Genomic DNA, 10078 nt, shown 5'->3' with positions numbered 1-10078 from the left:
GGGGCATTTGCCACTTTATGTCCTCTCTTGAGAATGCTTTATACATTTGACGGGGCAGAGTCAAGACCCCAAAATCAGGCTCCAGCCAGCTGAGAGAACTTCTATTCTGCAGGTAATGGGAAAGACCGACGCTAATCTCACTTTTGTTTGTTTGTTTTGTTTTTGAGATGGAGTCTCACTCTTTCACCCAGGCTAGAGTGCAGTGGTATGATGTTGGCTTACTGCAACCTCTACTTCCTGGGTTCAAGTGATTCTCCTGCCTCAGCCTCCCGAGGACCTGGGACTACAGGCATGAGCCACCACATCCGGCTAATTGTGTATTTTTAGTAGAGATGGGGTTACACCATGTTGCCCAGGCTGGTCTCGAACTCCTGACCTCAGGAGACCTGCCCACCTCGGCCTCCCAAAGTGCTGGGATTACAGGCATGAGCCACTGCACTTGGCCTAATCTCACTTTTAAAACCGCTGTCTACTTAGCTATCTTGCTTTCTCTAACTGCTTTTAGCTTTAATTGTCTACCTCTCTCTTTGGTACATAACTATGTAGAGGCTTCATTGTATTGTTACTTCAATGGCCAATGTTTATTCATTTATTGGGTATTTATTGAGTGGGCAGGAACTGGGTTATTATGCACAGTTGTAATATGATGAATACAGACCCTACTCTCATAGAGTTTACAGTCTAGGAAAGGTCATGGATACATGAAGAGATCATTACATGTATTTGTTCCTGGTTTTGCCAACTTCCTCTTAGGGATAGGGCAGAACTCATATCTATTCTTTTGTATCCATTGAGTACCAAGCATATAGGTAATATTCAGTAAATACTTTTTATGTATCTTGTTAGTAAGTCAGAGTTTGTTACTCTGTCTGCCGTGGTGTCAAAGGCATCACAGGTACCTAGCCTCAAAGTAAAGAAGGAAATGAGATTGGGAATAATGCTTGCTTAGCTCTCTGTACACTCTGAAACAGCTGTCAAATCAGACTGTATAGCTCCAGATGTCTGATAGACTGGGCCTGCTCCTGCATTTCAGTCCTTTTTCCTGGGGCCTCAGATGCTCCCGGTCTTGGTGAGCCACCCTGCCCCATTGTGAAAACCCTTTTCCAATAAGGAAAAGACCAAAGAGGAAAGAACAGGGAGCTCTGTAGCTAAACTGACTTCAACTCTCAGGGATGAGAAGCCTTTTTCCAACCCATCTCATTAAAGAGAGTGGGAAAGTAAAGACTTTATCTGAGGCTCACTGGAGTTGAGTCACAATCTATTGTTTTAGTTTTCTTACTAAATTCTTGGTATTTATTGCCACTGACTGATATATTTTACCATTGCTCTCTTAGGAACTGAAGTGCCCAGTAATTCAAACGACTATATTCTGAGATTGTTTGGGAGTGGTTCGCTTCAGTTCCTAATTTAATTTCCAACACTCCTAGTCTTTTTTACTATGAGTCAAAGTGAACGTTATTTATGAGTTCATCAGGATTTTCATGATGGAAATAGTTCTGTGCAGGGAAACTGAGTAGTTTAAAATGGACAGTAGACCTTATATTGGTCACCATCACTTTGTATTAACGTCATCCCAGCTATCTAGGTACCCAAAAATTCAAATTAAAAAGTTACACCAATTAAAGCATGGTAATTTTGTCTATAACTTTCTTCAAAACTTTTATTTTTATGTAGTTATCTATTTAGGTACCTTATTTTTATTCTAGCCAGCATGTTCTTCTCACATTTGTAGTAATTTGCTCATGATCTTAGGTCTTCTTTTTAACTTTCAGGCCATTGGAACATCCTCACTTGTGTCTGCAAGGCACTCGGTAATGCCCCCTCCCCACCAGTGCTTACTTACTCTGCTGCTGGACTAAGTCCTAAACTGCTTTTGTAGACCCAGTCTGGTGTTCCCCCATCCTCTGAGACTCTCTCTGCTGGTGACTCTATAACTCATTTGTCCATCGAGTTCTCACCTTGTCCTTTGGATTGGAAAGACACCAGTAGTCTTCAGGTTATAACTTCAGCATCATCTCCTGGCTCCCCCATTCTAGCAATTCCTTAATGTCATCTCAGGACATGCTCTCCCACGTTCCACTTAGAAGGAGACATGATGCTCCCATCAGACTTGATACAGGTTTGAGGTGGTACTCAGATGCTCTGTTCCTTAATTTAATTAATTAATTTATTTATTTTGCTAATTAAACATTGATTTGTGGAAGCTGGTGGAATAGGTAGGACCAGAAACCAACCCAGAGGTGGGCTCAGTGCTGAGTGCTCTAGATAAGCCAAACTCAAAGTCTTAGCAGAATTAGAATATGCATTGACAGAAACCAGTAACTGCTATTTACAGTTATTACTTTAATATTTATAGTTCTTATGTTGTTTAAGTCATTTTTATAACCAAGATGAATTAACTGAACTGTAAAAAGCATTATATTCCTTAAGGATTCTCTAGCCAAATGAGCAATAAATTTCAAGGTAGAGAAAAAAGAATAAAATTAAGACTGCATTCACCTAGGCAGGATGAACAAGGAATCTGTAATAAGTTATCAGTTAGAATTAGGTTTAGCTGTAAGTAACAGAGACACAAAAAGTAATATAGTGGCTTTAACAAGATGGAGTTGCACTTTTCTTTCATGTAAAACTACAAATCAGCCGGGTGCGGTGACTTATGCCTATAATCCCAGCACTTTGGGAGGCCCATGTGGGCAGATCACCTGAGGTCAGGAGTTTGAGACCAGCCTGGCCAACATGGTGAAACCCCATGTTGTTTCTACTAAAAATACAAAATTAGCCAAGGGTGGTTGTGTATGCCTGTAGTCCCAGCTACTCAGGAGGCTGAGGCCGGAGAATCGCTTGAACCCTGGAGACAGAGCTTGCAGTAAGCTGAGATCTTGCCACTGCACTCCAGTTTGGGTGACAGAGTAAGACTCCGTCTCAAAAAAACAAAACAAAACAAAACAAAAAAAACCAAAGTCTATAAGTAAGCAGTCCTTGAAATCATCAGGGATTCAAACTTCTGTCTTTTTGTTTTCCTATCTTTGATGTTCCATCTCATAGTCCAAAATGGCTGCTAAAGTTCCAGCTATTACATGTGCATTTCAGCTAACAGGAAAGGATATTATATAAAGCTTAGTCATGTGGCCATATCTAGCTGGTGGAGAAGCTGGGAAATGTCTTTATTCCTCATGGGTATATTTGTTCTGGTGGGCTTTATTCTGCGTTGGCCAGCTAAAAATCAGTATTATTGCAAGGAAGAGGGAAAGAATAAATATTGGGGAATAGACAAATATGATGTAACTGGGAACTATTGGGAGTAAAGTATCCATGAGAATTTCATGAAAACAAGTCTCAAAAAATTTGTCTTTCCACATTAAATATATAATTTAAAATATACATTAAACTATTTTCAGGAAGAGTTTTCTAATAAAGCCAAAAGCACAGCTCTCAAGAACCTGGTGTCAGAAGCACATCACAAGTGTTCACTCTTAATGTAGGTGTTAGGAATGAAGAAGAGCGAGTGAATGTTGAAAACAGAGGGCCTCAGAGACATATGGATAAATGAACTCTGGAAGGATGAAAGCAGCCTGCCACGACTTGAGAAATGATTTTGATCATTGTCAGTGGAGTTACTCTGAATCACAGATTTGGGACTTAGGGAGTTTTATTTTAGTCTCATTCTCCTAAACAGCCTTTCTGTACTTGGCTTTAAAAATCAGGGAAAGAAATTTCAACTCCAACGGTCAACAATAGTTTTTTTCAAAGGGGCATTTCTTCCTCTAAAATGAGTCAGTTTCAATTCTGACCTGCCATTTCCTGCAGCAATAATATAACCAGTGGTGCTCTAAGTTAACTTAATGGACTTACCTCACTATTAGGTAGTGATTTATGTACCACAAAGAATAGAGTTCACTAGTTTGTGTGAAGAAAAAAAACAAAACCCAAAGAACTTTCCCCATGAACCAGCCCTCACCATCACATTTTGGCCCCATTTATTCCCTCTGGAGGATGATTAGACCTAAACCCCTGGCGGGTGGGGACTCTTTTTCACTGGGTGTCCCCAGTGTCTAGCACAGTGGTCCTCATAAAGCTGGCTCTCCAAAAATATTTGTTGAAACTATCTGAAAATGGTTCATCAGAGACAATAACAAAAGCACAAAATAAAATTAATAACACGGCTTTTTGTTGGTCTTAAATCATTTCTAGTAACTCTAAGATAAAATAAAATTCATGGTCAGATGGTACTGAGAAGTCTTGAGTGTAAAGAAGTGATGAAGGAAAATATTTGTTTGGCAACTGCTCTTCAGTGTGAAAAATCCACAGCTGTAAACCACAATGAAGCAAAGAAAACCTAATCTGTAAGAGCCTAAGCATTTTACCATACTAGATTTCAGGAAACATGTCTATTCCTTTTGCTATTTCTGTTTGCCAATTCTTCTGCCATTTGCCAAAATAAAGATGTCCTTTCTCCAGCCCAAACTCAGCTGCAAGGGTGAACTAATGACTTTAGAATAGAAGACAGATGCTTCCTGCAGGAGGATTCTGGGGGAAGACAAAGAACGTGTAACTAGGACTGGTTACAGTATTTGTGAGGCCCCATGAAAAATGAAAACACAGGGCCCTTGTTTTGAAATATGGGGAAAAGTGCCATTAAAGGTACTTAAACATAAAGCTTTTTTCTTGCTTCCACAGTTTTTCTCTTGACTTGTCATGGTGTTGTTTGTTATTTAATACTGGTCTAAGTGAAGAAAATTAAAATTTAAATTATTGGCGTAATTTTTAAAAACCATTCATCTTTATATTATGGAATGCCAGTTTTAAATGCAAAACTGAATTTAGAACCACTGATATAATATAATTTGTATTTTGTAGCTTGTGCATGCATATGTATTTTGTTCTTTCCAGAACACTGGAAATGATGCAAAAAACCTAACAACTGTTTTTTATTCCACTTTTCGACACATGCCTGTTCTACCAACACTCTGTGGAAGCCAGTGGCTCCCATAAAGTGTTTATCTATTTGCTTCTGTCTTACTGATCTCCCATGCTGGGTCCACTGGAATTCTCTGCTCATGGAATATCAGAAGGCAGTATGCAAATGAGGTGGCAAGGAACAATATACAAACATATTGTGCATATTGTTCATGCAAGAACACCATTGTTTCTCCAGCTTCACTTACAAAATACAAGTTTAAGATAACGTTATTATGAATTTCAACATGGTGACCACAGAGCATTAAACCAAGCATGAGACTCTCCTGACTGTGGGACTCTGTGACTGTGCATGTCATGCACCCGTGAAACCAGTTCTGCATGTCACCAAGGTAAGAGTTGCCTTTTTTCTCCTTCTCTTTTTCAGTAATTTGAAGAATCAGTAATCACTGGAAGAGCACAAACAAAATAAACACACGCCAATGGGGAAGCATTAAAAAATAACTTGGCAATGAATAACTCAAGCCTTAGATGAATCTTGAAATGTGGTAAAAAAAAATTAATAGAAAAAAAGCCGCTTGTAGTCAATGTTCATTTGAAAGCCATCTTTAATCATGTAGTTCTGTGGAAAACTAGTGGTTAAATTTTTTAAAGAATGAATCATTTTGTTTTATTGCTGCAAATCTTACAACTTTTAAATATGAAAATTAAAACATACAGAAAAGTAATATAAAATAAATACCCTCATAATTTTAATATATTTTGAAAATGTATTACATATATCTACCATTTTTATTTTAATTTTTAATTCAGGCAGATAATATAAGAATAAGCAAGATACCAATCTTGTTTTCTTTTCATACCCTAAAATTTTGTATTATTTTGTTGATGTGAGATAGCAACATAATAGCACCAAAGGAAAATCTACTAAACAATTTCAATTTGAAGAGTTTAAAGAAACAATGATAAATAAGTCATTAATGTGTTTTCATTTTAATGTATCTTTTTAATATTAGGGTGAAAAATTCAGTCATATTTTCAAATTATCAATACAAACATAAAAAACTATATTATAATGGTATGGATAATCATATGACAAAAGGGCTATGATTAAGCTGTATGCCTTCTTTGTGAATATAAAAGCATTTCTGCAAAACAAAGATGTATTGTATATTAAGTAATAATTGTTTATAATAAAATTAACAAAAAACCAGGTCACCCTAGTGCTTAATCAATATTCCTTAAAAACCACTTTTTCCAGCACACACACAATTATGCATTGAATATTTCTGAGAGAACCCTCAAGAATGTGTTAATTAAGTGATTGCACACCACTGAGAATGAGACTGACCGGGTGTTCAGAGGGAGAACTTTTACTTTTTGCCTTTTCCTCATCTTCTGTACTGTTGAGATTTTTTAGTCATGAACATTTTATTTTAATAATAAAAAATCTAGGTAATTTTATAAGTCTAATTTTAGAAGGATAATAAAGTAACTCAGTGACTATGTATAAAATACATAGTATGTATTTGTACACTAATGCAGTAGTGGATAGCACACATTGTACATATGTGTCAGTACAATGTTTTCATTTCGTTCTTTAAAAAAATTTTAATTAAAAAATTTTATTGCAGATTGCTAAGTTATAATTGTATATATTTTATGGGGGTACAAAATGATTTCATGATTAATGAATATAATGTAGAATAATTAAATAAAGCTAATTAACATATTTATCACCTCAAATACCTATCATTTTATGTGGTGAGAACACTTGAAATGCACTCCTAGTGATTTTGGAATATACAATACATTATTATTAACTGTATTCACCATGCTGTACCCATAGAGCTAAAAAAAAAATCCCTTAATCCTCCTAATTGAGGATTTGTACTCATTGAGCATTATCTCCCCATTTCTCCACACCCCAGCCTCTGGCAACCACCATTCTATTCTGCTTCTATAAGTCTGAATGTTTTAAATTCCACATATAAGTGAGAACATGCGGTATTTGTCTTTCTGTGTCTGGCTTATTTCACTTAGCATGTCTTCCAATTTCATCCACGTTGTTGCACATGACAGAAATTCTTTCTAAGTCTGAATAGTACTCCATTATGTATATGTACCACGTTTTCTTTATCCATTCATCTGTTGATGAGGTTGGTTTTATAGCTTGGCTATGTCAATAGTGCTGCAGTGAACATGGGAGTGCAGACATCTCTTGGACACACTGATACTGAAGCTTTTGGGTAAATTCTCATAAGTAGGATTGCTGGATCTAATTCCATTCTTATGTTGGTCTGAGCCACTCTCCAGCCCAAGGGGATCATTGCACTAATAATATCACTGGAGAGTCTCCAGAGGACATGTCTGCAAAGGGAGAAAGACTTTTTGTAATAGCAGAGCTTAATTGTCAATGATGAGGAAGAGCGATATCCATGAACCTTTTCCTGTCATATGTTGTATATAAATGATATTCCTCCATACTTTTAAAACATTTTAATGGAAAAATTCAAAGATACACAAAAGTAGAGAGAAAAATATAATGAACCCCACGTACCCATCAACCAACTTCAATCAATTCATGTCTAATCTTATTTTGTTCATACTGTACCCCGCTCACTTCCCCACTCCCAAGTGAATTATTTAGGAGAAAATCCAAATATATCTTTTCATTCATAAGTATTTCAGTATGTATTTCTAAAAGGACTCAAAAAAAAGTAACCACAATACCATTATCACATCTTTTATAAAAAACCTAATAATTCCCTGATACTGCTAAATATCCAGTCATTGTCCAAATTCCCCTGATTGCTTCATAAATACGTATTTTAAAGCCAATTTGTCTATAGAATATTGTTTAGTCTAGATTCCCCCCTCCTTATATTTACCCTTTATATGTTGAAAAAACTAGCTAATTTGTCCTGTAGGGTTTTCCATATCCCAGATTATGCTGATTGCAACCTCCTGTCATTGTTTAATGTTTTCTGTCCCCTATATTTCTTGCAAATTTGTAGTTAGATATGGATGCTTAATCAGAGCAGGCTCTATTTGAGGGAAGACTACTCCCTAAGTGGTATTGTGTATTCCCTATGCATCACATCAGGAGGCACATAATGCCTGTTTTTCCTCTCTCTTTTTTTTGAGATGGAGTCTCACTCTGTTGCCCAGGCTGGAGTGCAGTAGCGTGATCTTAGCTCACTGCAACCTCCACCTCCTGGGTTCAAGCAATTCTTTTGTCTCAGTCTCCCAAGTAGCTGGGATTACAGGTGCCTGCCACCACGCCTGGCTAATTTTTTTGTATTTTCACTAGAGACGGGGTTTCACCATGTTGGCCAGACTGGTTTTGAACTCCCGACCTCAAGTGATCCACCTGCTTCAGCTTTCCAAAGCACTAGGATTACAGGCAAAAGCCACTGCTCCTGGCCTTTTATCTCTCTTTTAGTGATGTTAACACTGATTCCATAGTTTAGGAGCCATTAACGTAGCATATTGCAGTAGTTTCTTCACTGGTCTTCCCATTTTTTCCTTGCTCCCACCTCATCCCACCTCATCAAGGATATTCTTTATGGAGGGACTGAACTTTGTGTAGGCTGGGCAGTTTTGCTAATTTTGGTGGGGCTTGACTGTATGGTTTTTCTGATCTCAGCTAGGGCTCTCTCACTAGTTGACCAGCTGTTTGTCTAATCTAGCGTGGCCTCCACTGGGACAGCTCATTTGTTCCTTGTATGTCATCCCACAGCAGGCTAATTCAGGCATGATCTTGTGGCAATCATAGGGTTCCAAGAGTCTTCTCTTGGAAGACTTATTAATATCTGATACATTAACAGATCATTCTTTCTTAGCAAAGCAAGTTATTCATTACACTTCCAATTAGTTTTCAATATGAGCATTCAATACAGATGCAATATGTGATAGATCTGACCTTTCTGGAGTTTTGGCAGTTCATTTTGTCTCTTATGTAATAGGATAAGGTTTATTATTAACATTTGCTAGTTCTTGTACTTATATAGCTTCATAGACTTTCTGACATGACTAAAGGTCTTTATCATTTTGTTCTTGAGCTTGTCAGTTCAATCCACACCAGAATTCTTTATTTCCTTTAATTTGTCTCATTGACTCTTTTACTTCCTGCACAATTCTTCTTCTTTTCTTTTGACAGCCCAAGCAGATTTACAGACAGTCTTGTTTTATCTGTGCTGATATATCTATTCAGTTTATCTCTGGGAGATTCAGGAGAAACCTGTTGAAGTTCATGTTTATATGCTTTTGTGATATTAAATTAACAAATGTTAGGCACTGACTGAGTTGAAAAACAAAAATAGAGGGATGGCAAACCCAGGCACATGTAGATGGAAGGGTCACTTGGGAAAGTGACCCTTCTATGAGATATGGAGTATTTTCCCTGAATGTTGGAAGAAATTCTGCCAAATTATTTATTTCTTCCATAACTTAGTGTTTGGTCTCTTAAAGTATACAAACAAGACATATATAGTTTTCCTTGACCAAATGTAACACCATATTTTAAAGTTCTGTATCATATTCTACAAGCTATTTTAAAAATATTAATTTACTTGTGCTAACAAAACCTTGTGGGATACCTCAGGAGATATTAAACTTAGTCTATAGGTTAAAAAAAGCTAATGCTCAGGAAATTGACTTTCCTTTAACTAATGGTAGAGCAGAGGATGAGGCTAGAGCTCACAGGCCTAACTCTATACTCGGAGGCAACCCCTTGCTAAGTGCATACTCAAGGCAGAATAGCTTCTAGCCCGAACCTGAAGGATGTTACATAACAAACTATTTTGCTTGGAAATTAATAAGGGAAAGCTCTGGATGGATTTTGCTAAGCAACACAGTGATCTCCAAATGTCAAGGAAGTAGAAAATAAAAAGATAAATATGTTTTCAGAACTTAGCCAGCTTCATGTGGGTCACCACAGCCTTGTGTGAGACAAGATAAAAAATAATTGAAAACTCTAAAGGCTTAAGTGTCTCACGTTACACGTTCTTACAGTCTGTCTTGGAACTTCAAAAGGTTTTTTGAATACCGTTATCACTAATCAGTTAAAATATTAGCTTCACACAGATTATCAGTAAAATATTAAAATATTTCTTGAATGTCTTAACACTGTGCTCACTATTTTCTTTTTTTTTTTTTT

The sequence above is a fragment of the Rhinopithecus bieti genome, unplaced genomic scaffold (genome assembly GCF_001698545.2).
Source record: "Rhinopithecus bieti isolate Rb0 unplaced genomic scaffold, ASM169854v2 scaffold_3062, whole genome shotgun sequence".
Classification (NCBI taxonomy): domain Eukaryota; kingdom Metazoa; phylum Chordata; class Mammalia; order Primates; family Cercopithecidae; genus Rhinopithecus; species Rhinopithecus bieti.
The sequence above is the reverse complement of the archived record's forward strand: the minus strand, read 5'-3'. Positions refer to the sequence as shown.